This window comes from Jaculus jaculus, chromosome 7 (genome assembly GCF_020740685.1).
Source record: "Jaculus jaculus isolate mJacJac1 chromosome 7, mJacJac1.mat.Y.cur, whole genome shotgun sequence".
Classification (NCBI taxonomy): domain Eukaryota; kingdom Metazoa; phylum Chordata; class Mammalia; order Rodentia; family Dipodidae; genus Jaculus; species Jaculus jaculus.
In genome coordinates this window covers 107,733,768-107,746,665 of record NC_059108.1, presented here as the reverse complement: position 1 = coordinate 107,746,665, position 12,898 = coordinate 107,733,768, and the positions used below count along the sequence as shown (strand labels likewise).

General features: G+C 41.5%; 1 non-coding gene across 1 annotated transcript; it reads left to right on the top strand.

Annotated features, from left to right (window-relative positions):
- The first annotated feature begins 12,205 nt into the window (after window positions 1-12,205).
- Window positions 12,206-12,312, top strand: LOC123462506. Its single transcript, XR_006638321.1, has one exon. It is a non-coding gene; the product is annotated as a U6 spliceosomal RNA (small nuclear RNA).
- The last annotated feature ends 586 nt before the right edge of the window (window positions 12,313-12,898 follow it).

The window sequence follows — 12,898 nt, the reverse complement described above, 5'->3', positions numbered from 1 at the left end:
GTTCAGGCACATACCTGCAAAGCTTAAGGACCCAGGATCCATTCTCCAGGTCCCACGTAAGGCAGATGCACATGGTGGCGCATGCGTCTGGAGTTCATTTGCAGTGGCTAGAGGCTCTGGGAGTGCCAATTTTTATCTCCCTCTCTCTCCCTCCCTCTCTCTGTCTCTGTCTCTCTCTCTCTCTCTCTCTCTCTCCTCTCTGTCTCTAATTAATAAACAAATAAAAAGAATTTTTAAAAACTGGAGTTTGCTCCTTTAGTTGAAAGGCTTGAATCCAGGAAACAACCTTTGGGGATATCAATGCTATGTTCATTACTAATAGTGCATGTGCAGGGTCATTTTCATTAGTGTGCAAGGGCTGTCATTCTTTTGTATTTCTGCCATTAGACTAGGTCTCAGGGTTTTAGGTCAAATAAGGAATGTTCAATGTTGAAGAAAGGCTGCTTTGCAGTTGATGATACAACTGGATACAGAAGCAGTCTCCCTGCTGGCTATCAGGCCATAGTGCTAAAAAGTTCTTTGCGGGCTGCCTCTAAGTCAGGAAACGTGTTGGAAACTCTGACCAAGCAAGCTGCCTGCAGATTGTGCAGTGTGCTCCGGAGACACAGCTTCCATGACTGGTCATTTGTGCTGGGATGGGCTTTGGTTGACCTCACTTCCTCTGAGTCATCCGTTGCTCCCGGAAGCAACCCCTCACCTGCTCTGCAAGTAACCTCAATAAACAACTGGTTTGGGGGTAATCATACTTCAGTCTGTTGTCCGACCAAAGCCAGATGGGATGAAAAGAAGCATGTTTGAGTTTTCCCAGAGAAAAAGTGTCTCGTGACACTGTTTCCAAAGGAGGTTGAGGATTGGGCTCTTGTCCACACCTTGCTCTGGTGACAAAGAGATGAGAACCGGAAACACCTCGAGTATTTTCTTCATCGATGTTGACCGGCATAGCTTTCAATTTATACTTGCCATGTGTGTAATTTCATGTGGAATTTTTGCGAAGTTTCCTTTAGGGACATTGAATGCTTCCAAGAAGCAGGAGTACTGAGGACAATCCTCCCTGCTTACTTTGGACTCGGAAGTCACCCATTGCTGTTCTATCAGGACCCGGAATCTGTCCAAAGATTTGGTGCGATAGGATTTAGCAAGCAAGGGCTGTCCATCAGGCCCGCTGGTCCACCAGAGCGTGCTTTCAGCTTCTTTGGTATCATGCCGTGCCTGAGCTCCTGCACAGGAGATGTGGTGGTTTGAGGGGAAAATGTTCCCCGGAGAATCATGGGTTTGAACACTTGCTTCTCAGCTAGTGGCGCTGTTTGGGAAGGATGTGAAACCTTAGAAGGTGCAGCTTCACTATAGGAAGTGGGCCCCATTTCCTGTTCTTCCTCTGCTCCTGGCCTGCCAATGTGGCAAGGTGACCAGCTCTGCTCCCACTCCTGCTGAAACGTCCGGGGAACCCATAAGGGGAATTAAACCCGGTTCTTTCTATAAATTGTTGCTATTCGAGTATTTGTTCACAACAAGAAAGTAACATACAGAAAACTGTTATGCCCAGTTCTCAGCGGCCCCAGTGACCACCAAGGAGAACCAAATACGCATGCAAAGGAAAAGAGCTTTATTTTGGGCTTAAGCTCAGACTCTTACCTTCACAAGCAAAGTGGATCCATGCAAGAGTCCCAAGTAGCGGGAGGGCAGGTTTTTATAGGGATTTGAACAAAGAAGTAGGGGGTGGTTACATGATGGGTTCAAAGAGTAACTGTACTTGTATTCTTTTGATTGGCTGTGGCAGAGAGGCATAGGGACAAGTCTTGGACATGCCTGGGCATATCTAGGGGATGACCCAGGTCCTCTGCCTAAGCCAGAATTTGAAACTTAGGCCTAGCTGCGGGGCCTTACTGAAGCCTTTCATGGCACCAGTCTGGTTTCTGAGTCTTCCAAAAACATTTAAATGGTCAAAATCTACTTAAACTTCTTGCCATTTAAATAGCCTTTGTAGTGTCCAAAGCATTTCAAAGTTTTAGACTGATCCAAAATCCTACCTATCATCAATTTTTATAGGAACTCTGTCATCTCAAGTTAATCAACAAGATCTGATGGCTGCAATGGATTCTGTTACCTGAACAGACGTTTTTTGTTTGTTTTTATTTTTGTTTGTTTTTTTTTTTGTTGTTCATTTATTTATTTATTTATTTGAGAGAGACAGAGAGAGTGAGAACGGGCACACCAGGGCTTCCAGCCACTGCAAAAGAACTCCAGATGCGTGCGCCCCCTTGTGCATCTGGCTAACCTGGGTCCTGGGGAACTGAGCCTCCAACCGGGGTCCTTAGGCTTCACAGGCAAGCGCTTAACCGCTAAGCCATCTCTCCAGCCCTTATTTTGTTTTTTTGAGGTAGGGTTTCACTCTAGTCCAGGCTGACCTGGAATTCACTACGTAGTCTCAGAGTGGCCTTGAATTCATGATGATCCTCCTACCTCTGTCTCCCAAATGCTAAGATTTACGACATGTGCTACCACCCCAGCCTGAACAGATTTTACCTCCAGCCAGGGGTCATATTCTGGAGGTGAAATGAAAACTTATAGTTTATCCCACTTGACATTTTCTTGTTTCAGTGAAGTGTAACTTATCAACAAAGATTAAATCTGCATTTTCTAAGCATTTTTTAAAAAATTTTTTTTAATTATTTATTTATTTATTTGAGAGCGACAGACACAGAGAGAAAGACAGATAGAGGAAGAGAGAGAGAGAATGGGCGCGCCAGGGCTTCCAGCCTCTGCAAACGAACTCCAGATGTGTGTGCCCCCTTGTGCATCTGGCTAACGTGGGACCTGGGGAACCAAGCCTCGAACCAGGGTCCTTAGGCTTCACAGGCAAGCACTTAACCGCTAAGCCATCTCTCCAGCCCTAAATCTGCATTTTCTAAATGAGTTTCAACCAATCAGTTTGGGGCACAGACAGTTCCTGAATAGTAGTTGGATAGTCATGAGCTCCTCCTCCTTCAAGTAATGAAAATATAGTAGGATTTAAAGTACCACAATGATGAATAGAGACAGGTATTAGGATTTCACATGAGGAGGCCCTACTTGTTGAGAGAATATTGTGCATTCTTCATAAGCATCAGCATAGTCAGCATGAAGAACTATTATATTTATTTTCTTTTTTTAGAGAAAGCAAGAGAGAGAGAGAGAGTCAGAGAGAGAGAAGAATTGGCATGCCAAGACCTCAGCCACTGCAATCAAACTCTGGACAATTGCGTGACATAGTGGGCATATGCAACCTTGCACTTGCCTTATCTTTGTGCATCTGGCTTATGTGGGATCTAGAGAGTCAAATATGGGAGACCTGCAAGCCTAGTCAACAGAAACCACTGGTTTGGTGATACAGTTATTTCCCTTACACAGGCCACCAGGTTTGGTCACTAGGTCAAGAGACTGCAATAAGCAACTGGTCTAAGTTTAAAACTTTTCTCAGGCTTAACAACAATGGATTTATGATAATTGGTCAAGCCCAGATAGTTAATGTTTAGACTCACAGGGAAGTGGTCTGGTTACCCATGACTTTATTAAGTCACATGATGGCATGGAAATTTCATAAAAACTTAGGAATGCATTATGTATGGTAGCTTGTGGGTCCCAGGAATCTTCTAGTTGAGGTTTTTATAACAGTGTGGAAATTTTTGGATAGTTTGCACACTGTCAAGAGTAAAGGTTTTGCCAGGAATGGTGGCGCACACCTTTAATCCCAGCACTCAGGAGGCAGAGGTAAGAGGATCACTGTGAGTTTGAGGGCAGTCTGGGACTACATAATGAATTCCAGGTCAGCCTGGGCTACAGTGAGACCATACCTTAAAAATAAATAAATAAAAAATTTACCTTCTTTAGGCTGGAGAGATGGCCTAGTGGTTAAGGCATATGCCTGCAAAGCCTAAGGACCCAGATTCAATTCTCCAGGTCCCATGTAAGCCAGATGCACATGGTGACACATGCGTCTGGAGTCATTTGCAGTGGGTGCAGGCCTAGCATACCCATTCTCACTCTATCTCTCTCCCTCTCTCTGCCTCAAATAAATAAAATAGGGCTGGAGATATGACTTAGTGGTTAAGTCATTTGCCTACAAAGCCAAAGGACCCTTGTTCAATTCTCCAGGACCCACATAAGGCAGATGCACAAGGGGACACGTGCCTCTGGAGTTTGTTTGCAGTGGCTGGCAGCCCTGGCATGCCCATTCTCCCTGTCTCTCTCTCTCCCTTTTCACTCTCATAAATAAATAAATAAATAAATGCTAAAATAGATAAACAAATTGTTTTTTAAAAAAGATTTACCTTCTTCGAATAGACCAACCCTATCTAATAACCAAATCATAACTTCTATTTGGAAACCATATGCCTTTCTCAGCTGAAGCAGTTCATTTTAGGGCTCATCTTTAGAAAATGACAAAGGGCATGATGGTACACACCTTTAATTCTAGCACTTGGGAAGTGGGGGTAGGAGACTCGCATGAGCTCAAGGCCAGCCTGAGGTTAACATAGTGAATTCTAGGTCAACTTGGGCTAGAGTGAGACCCTACCTCGAAAAAGGAAAGAAAATGACAAAGGAACAGTCATCTATGCAGTGCATGAGACTAGATTCACAAATCGTGGTTGAATCCATTGTGAGATGTAAGGAGAGTATCTCAACAAACCCCTGGGGTCTAATGTATCAGGTACATTACTGATTTCTCCAGGAGAAGATAAGCCAAGATAGACCATGTTGATTACAGGGATGCTAAGAAAAGCAGAACACAGATCCATAGCTACAAAATAATACAACCTTAGAGGTACCAAAGATGAAATTATATTTGGGGTCGCTCCCACAGGTGTTATACAATTACAGCTTTGGTCTTAAATACAACTGCATTGCCTAGTGGTAGAAAGACCCCACCGCTTCTACATGACAAAACTGCAGTGACTAGAATGTGACGAGAGGGCCACTTGTTAAACCGTTGTGCCTGCACTCCAGATCAGCATAGTGGGTTTACCAGTATCTCCCGCAAAGGCAGAAAAGCTTGGGAATAGAGAGAAGATGAAATCACAGCTGGGGGTAAAAGAATGAATAAATGGGTTGTGCACTGAAGAAAATCCAAAACTCCATTATTGCTTGTAAAGAGGCTCAGGGCAAGCCACAAAACTGTCTTAGCTCACTTCCACCTGATGTCTGAGGGTGAAGCTATGCGGTGCTGAGACCATCACTGCCTTTGAATTCTGATCAGACTGAACAGAAACCTGAAAGCCAGTGTGGCCTCCCTCTGGGACACATTTTGTTCATATACTATAATGATAATTATTAATTACTAATTAATTAATTAATTAATTACTAATTAATTAATTACTAATGACTGAATAGAATTGTACTCATGTGCCATCATCTTTTGACTTTTCTGTTCAGGTTATATATGCCATCATGAATACAGGCAGAGTGGGTAAGATGAGACTACTGATTATAATACTGATATTGATAGTCAAGTATAGTCAAAATCCTGCTATGCCTACCCCACACTGGCTACTCCATATAAAAAGAGGTGGTTAAAACCAATGCTTACCTATTGTGGTGGTTTGATTCAAGTAGCCTTTATAAACTTATTTGTTCTGAGTGCTAGGTCCCCAGCTGGTGGCAACTTGGGAATTGGAGCCTCCTGGAGGCAGTGTATTGTTGGGGGCAAGGCTTATAGATGTTATAGCCAGTTCCCCCTTGCCAGTGTTTGGCACACTCTCCTGTTGTCCACCTGATGTTGGCCAAGAGGTCATGTCATATCCTCTGTTCATACCATTATTTCCCCCTGCCATTATGGAGCTTCCCCTCAAGTTTGTAAGCCAAAATAAACCCTTTCTTCCCACAAGCCATTCTTGGTCACACGTTTTCTGCCAGCAAGATCAAGCTGAGTGTAACACCAGCTATATAATAAAGAATGTCACTGACCTTTATTCCTGGTTCTGGAAAAGGAAGCTAAATCCTTGGAATTTTCTGACAGATAGGAATTGTTTTACCTTTAAAAAAAAAATGTGTGTGTGTGTGTGTGTGAGAGAGAGAGAGAGAGAGAGAGATGTGTGTTTACCAGGGTCTCTCCTCTGCAAACAAACACCAGATGCTTGTAACACTTTTTTGTCCCTGGTTTATGGGGGCAGCTTGGGGATTGAAGCTGGGTCTGCAGGCTTGGTAAGCAAATACCTTTAATTGCTGAGCTATCTTTACAGCCCCAGGAATCATTTTTACTGAATTATTAATTATTAATCATGAGCCCCTGTATCACTCCTGAGTTTATGAGAAGATGAGGTGATTCAGAATGGTAGTTAGTCATCCACCAGAAGACCGATTATGTGATGAATGCTTAGGGATTTGAGTTAGCCTGCTTTCTGAAAGGTGTGTGTGTGGGCATTTGGCAGGGGGGGGGGGTGTCGATATTCTTCTCATCACTGTGACTGAATATTTGATATGCATCCACTTAAGGAAGGAAAGGTTTGTTTCCACTTATAGTTCAAAGTTACAGTCCATCGTGGTAGGACTGGCATGTAGTCAGCAATATAAGGCAACTGATCACAGGTGAGGAAGCACAGTGTGATAAATACTGGTGCTCAGCCAGCTCTCTTCTTTCTGTAGAGTACAGGTCCCAGGCCCATGGAATGATTCCATGGTTAAGGTGAGTCTTCTCACTTCAGTTAACCTAATCTAGATAATCCCTCTCAGGCATATCCAGAGGCTAGTTTTTTGGGTGAATCTAAGCCCGGTCAAGTTGTCAATCAATATTAACCATCACAGAGCATGAGGACTGAGTTCAGTCACATTGCCAATGATCGAACCCCAATAAAAACTATAGACACCAGAGCCACCTGGCTGGTAACACATCAGTGTGCTGGGAGGGTGATACACCTGACTTCATATGGAGGCTTTATGTTTGGGACATTCGCAGACCTCGCTTCATGGATCTCTTCATTTTCCTGGGCCTGATTTGTTCCTTTATAATAAAACTATAAATAGGAGTGTAACATGTGCTTGCATTTTGTGAACCACCCTAGAAGATTATGCAACAGAAGGAGGCTGTGGGAACACTTTGAATTTGTACCCAGTTGGGCAGAAATATAAGTGACTTGGGGACCTCACAGACAGTGTCTGAAGTGAGGAGTCTTATAAGCCTATACCCTTACATACAAATGCTGAGTCTGAGTAGTTAACATCAGAATTTTTGGTGTGTGTGTGTGTGTGTGTGTGTGTGTGTGTGTGAGATGTATGTATGTACATGTGCATGTTCATGGGTTTAAGTGTGAACACACATGCTACAGTATGAGTGTGGTGGTCAGAGGACAATCTCAGGCACTGGGCCTTGACTTTTATCTTGTTTGAAGCAAGGTCTCTTTGTTCACCACACTGCCCTTGCCAGGCTAGCTTGCCTGTGAGCTTCCAGTTGATTACCCTCTCTCTGCTTCCCTTCTTGTGCTGGGATTACAGGTTCTAACCTTACAATGCTCAACTCTACATGATTGCTGGGGATCTCAACACAGATACCCATACTTTTACACTGAGGCATCTCCCCATTACCCAAGCATCAGAATTTAATTGAGTTGCAGTATGCAAGTGTCCCAATAACTCCACTTATGTCCTTAGGGTGCTAAACAAATTTAAATCCCTGTCCCTTGCCATCTCTGACTGACAAGACAGGATTACCTAGCACAAAATGTCTTTTTCTCTATTAATCTTTTAACTTTTTGTTTTAGTCATTCTTTGGCTCCTCACTTTGAAAGGTATTATGTAAGTTTAATTAGAGGCTAGGATAGGTCATTCTTTTTTTTAGATATATATTAATTAGAAATATTTTTCTCAATTTTTATTAACATTTTCCATGATTATAAAAAATATCCCATGGTAATACCCTCCACCCCACCAGGTCATTCTTAACTTTGACAAATTCATTCTCAATAATCCTGCCCATCAATATGAATTATTCCATGTCAGTGTTTAAGCTATTCAATTTGGACTTGATTTAGACTCAAAGATACTCTCATAAGTTGATGTCCAATTTATTTACAATTCATTATTAGTTGAAGGCTCACTAGATATTTCAAGGAAAGGAAAATATTTAAAGCTGGAAATTATATTTACAGAGTGTAGCAGACAGCTTCCAGGTTGCTGAGATGAACTTCCAAACCAGGCACAGTTATGGAGTAAGGGATATTTATTGAAGCTTATACATCCAGGGAAGACTCCATAATGGCAGAAGAAATTGGACCCCACTTAAAGGACCAAGCAGAAAGAGAAAAAGCCACAAGCCAAAACCCAAAAGCCACACCACAAACACAATTCAGGAACTCCAGGCACTTTTAATATCCTTAGACTGGAATTATAAATCCACCACCACACCTTATGGCTGGACCGTAAGATATACCCAGTGACACCTCCTCCAGCCAGGTGGCTAGAAGTCCAAGAACTTTTAGTAAACTCCTGAATCTACTGGGGGCATCTATTCAAACTATTACATTCCACCCCGAACCCCTAGTATATCCAAACCCATCTCACATTGTAAATTGTACTCAGTCTAATTTCAAAGGCCCCCACAGTCTTTACCAACTTAAGATAGTTCCAAAGTCCCAAGTCTCATCTGAAATTAAAGATTGTCTCTTAGCTGTGAGCTCTGTAAAATTAAACAAGTTATATGCCCTCAACATATAAAGGCACAGAGTAAACATTTTCAACTGTTATAAGGAATAACAGGGAGAGACAGGAACAATGCAAACTCAATATCAAACATCTAACTTCTGTAGTTCAAGTGCAATATAACCAGTGACTGACAGTCTCCAGATTTTCCAATTCTGCCTCTTCAACTGGACTGAGTAACCTAGGAAAACTTCCATCCCTAGCCATCAGCCTCCATGGTAGCCTTTGCACAGTTCTGGTATATCCAAAATATTTTCAGGTCTCCATGCAAACCACGGTCCATCCTCCAATGGCTTTGCCAGCCTATCAGGGTCATCATGACCTGCTTCATGTGCTTCTCAGCAGCAGCTCCTGGAACCATGTGTGCACTTCTTGACTCACTTCATGAATTTTCATGCTTCCAAAATCAATACCAGGTGTGCAGGATACAGCCATATTCTTAATACAGGGACAAAATAAATCATAACCTTGAAAAGCGGTTCCTTCTCCAGTCAAGTCTTTCCAACAGAGTTTGCATTTCTATCATAGTCTTTCCTTAGGCATCCTCTCCATTGTTTTAATGTAGAGCAGTTGGACCATCTTCACTAAGATTACTAATGTGCCTGACAATAGCAGCTTCAATAACCTAAAACCAGTCCCAATGCCTGTAATTTTAACTTGCTTGAGGTTTTCCAACTTAAAATCTCTCAGTCCAATATCTTTAGCCAGCACATCATTCCATTACAAATTTAACCTTGATTAAACTCTTTGGGCCTGTGCAGCAGAACACAGCAAGCCCTTATGCCAGTAGCCCAGTTCCAACAAAGTACTCTGCAGTATTTCCTTCTCCTTAGGAAGTTCATAAGTGAAGCCTCCAAGTTCATAAACCACGCTTCAAAACACAACTCTCTCTGTACTTAGCACTTTAAAACTTTCATCAGAATAGCCCATAATACTTGGTTTACCTCTCTAGGAGGCGACTTCAGTAGCAAGTACCAAGTCCATTCTTATGCCTCCAAAACTAAGTTCCAAAAGACCAAAATCCATATGGTCAGATTCATTTCACCCCACATTCTGGCACCAATTTGTGCAGCAGACAGCTTCCAAACCAAGCCCAACTATGGAGAAAGAGATATTTATTAAAGCTTATTGATCCAGGGGAAGTTTTATAATGGCATAAGAAACTGGACCCCTCTTAAAGGACCAAGGAAAGAGAGAAAAAGCCAGCAAGCCAAAGCCCAAAAGCCACACCACAAACAAACACACTTCAGGAACTCTAGACATTTTGCATATCTTTAGACTGGAATTGTAAATCTACTACCACACCTTAGGGCTAGACCCTAAGATACACCCAGTGACACCTCCTCCAACCAGGTGGCTGGAAATCCAAGAAGTTTTTAAAAATTCCTGAATCTACTGGGTGGGGGGTGGGGGGCACCTACTCAAACTATCACATAGAGTAAATACCCTCCCTATTGATTTAGTGGGTACAGTGTCTCAAAGTAAGAAAGGTTATTCCTTAGTGAAAGATCTAAGTAAGGACCAGGCCACAGAGAATACCTGAAAATTATTAGAGATACCCACCATCTGGGTAGTTTGTTGACCCTAAGAAAGTGGTAGAGCATCAATTCTGACTGATATTGTAGCGTCTATATTTTGAGAAATTCCTGCTGGTGAGTTTAAGGGTATTTTTTTTTTCTTTACTTAAGGGTAAATAGAAATGAAACTATTTATTTTTACCTTCACTGATCACTGATCCTCTATAGTTTAGTTAGTATAGTATAGTTAATTTGGACCACTGTTTTTATTTTCTGTTAACAGCAACTATAAATGACTTCATGGAGAGATTCCCTCTGCCAGTGTTTAATGAGTGGAATAGGTGCATCGAGTTATTTTATTTTAAGATTTTCAATCTTGTTTGAGTCATTCTTTTTTGTTGTTGTTGTCATAGAAAATGATGAATTAGGTAAAACTTTTATTTTCAAGCTCTTCAAAGATTTCCTTTACAAACACAATGGATCACTAAAAGTATACCAAATTCAATCAACAGCACATAATCCAAGTAAAACACTTGTGACATGAATAACTCTTTTAGCTTGTGATCTTTGCACATGACTTGTTTATAACCATTTGCAATGTTCTGTATACAGGTCACATTTTCAACTCTTTTTAAGGACATGAAAAGTATTTTTTTAAGGACACTAAAAGTACAAGCAAAAGTATAAAAAAACTTCAAAAAAAAGATCAATTTACGTCATATATAAGATGGGGCAACCTAACATAATATAACATTATCCTTTCAAACAAGTCTGATGAGAAGCTTCTTTTAAGTTTAGTGTTAAAAATTTTTTTTTCTCATTCAGAAATGAAAATCTCATTTAGAAAATCAGAATATCATTTGATTAGTAAGGCTTGTTCTCTCCCAATTTTATACTTCCTTCTCTTCATTTAGTAATTCTAAATCCCTAAGAACAAATTTTATTATAGTATTAAACTCTTTAGAACAACAAATTATAAATACTCAATTATTTTAGTAAAAATGTTTTCTTCCTGTGGTGGTTTGATTCAGGTGTCCCCCATAAACTTAGGTGTTCTGAATGCTAGGTTCCCAGCTGATGGATATTTGGCAATTAATGCCTCCTGGAGGGAGTGTATTGTTGGGGGCGGGCTTATGGGCTTTATAGCCAGTTTCCCCATGCCAGTGTTTGGCACACCCTCCTGTTGCTGTGTCCACCTTATGTTGGCCAGCGGGTGATGTCCACCCTCTGCTCATGCCATCGTTTTCCCCTGCCATCGTGGAGATTCCCCTCGAGCCTGTAAGCCAAAATAAATCTCTTTTTCCCAGAAGCTGCTCTTGGTTGGGTGATTTCTACCAGCAATGCAAACCGGACTGCAACACTTCCTAAAATGTAAACATCCAGTAAATAGAACATACATGATATTCCACATATAGCAACACAGTATTTCACTTATGAAAGAGGTGCATTTTAGTACATTTGGTGGTAAGATTTTTGTTTGTCTTAATACAAAATACTTCAGCAAAAGAAATAAGCCATTTATCATTTTAATTTTTTTTATGATTTATTTGAGAGCAACAGACACAGAGAGAAAGACAGATTGAGGGAGAGAGAGAGAATGGGCGCGCCAGGGCTTCCAGCCTCTGCAAACGAACTCCAGACACATGCGCCCCCTTGTGCATCTGGCTAACGTGGGACCTGGGGAACCGAGCCTCGAACCGGAGTCCTTAGGCTTCACAGGCAAGCGCTTAACCGCTAAGCCATCTCTCCAGCCCAGCCATTTATCATTTTAAAATCCTACTCTTTTATTGGTTTCCTTATTTGAATAGAAAAATCATTAATTTCTGTAGAATTTTGCCTATAGGACCAGACCAGAGAAGGTCTGAAATATCAAAGTCATTTAGAAAACTTTCTAAAAGTTGCAATGGCTGTATGAACTTTCATTTTCTGTGCAACTAGGATATTTTAAGCCACTAGAGAGTATTTCCACCTACCTTTTTATTAATAGAATGAATGTTACTGTACCCTAAAAACCCATATGTGTGCTCACTTCAGCAACACATATACTAAAATTGGAATGATACAGAGAAGATTAACATGGCCCCTATGCAAGCATTGCATGCAAATTTATGAAGTATTCCACAAATTTTTCAATTAAAAACCCCCCACATGTTGGAACTCCAACTCCTCATTTTGATGGCTTTTTGATGGCTTTACTTTTTTTTTGATTTTGGTTTTTCAAGGGAGGGTCTCACTCTAGCTCAGGCTGACCTGAAATTTACTATGTGGTCTCAGGGTGGCCTTGAACTCACTGCAGTCCTCCTACCTCTGCCTCCTGAGTGCAGGGATTAAAGGCATGATATGCAGATGAGCTAACCCTAAAGTGGAATTACCTATGGGGACTGGAGAAAAAAAAAGTTGAAGAAGCTGTCATTCAACCCAGAGATGCAGACTCCGCGTCACTCTCTGCATTGATACCCGCCACAGGACTCAAGCAGCCCATGGAGCCCCGGCTGTAGAAGAGGGACTGGCCCAAAAAGTGTCATTGCCTGTGAGCTGCCTCTGGGCAAGGCAACAATTGAGAGGACAGGAAAAGAGAGAACTTGACCTAATTAACATGTGTGGAGAGTGAATAAAGGGTGGTAATTAAATTAACATAATCCACCTCTCAGTTACTCACATGTTCAGGACAAACCCAACAATAACTTTCTTTACAAATTTCTCTTCATTTTAGC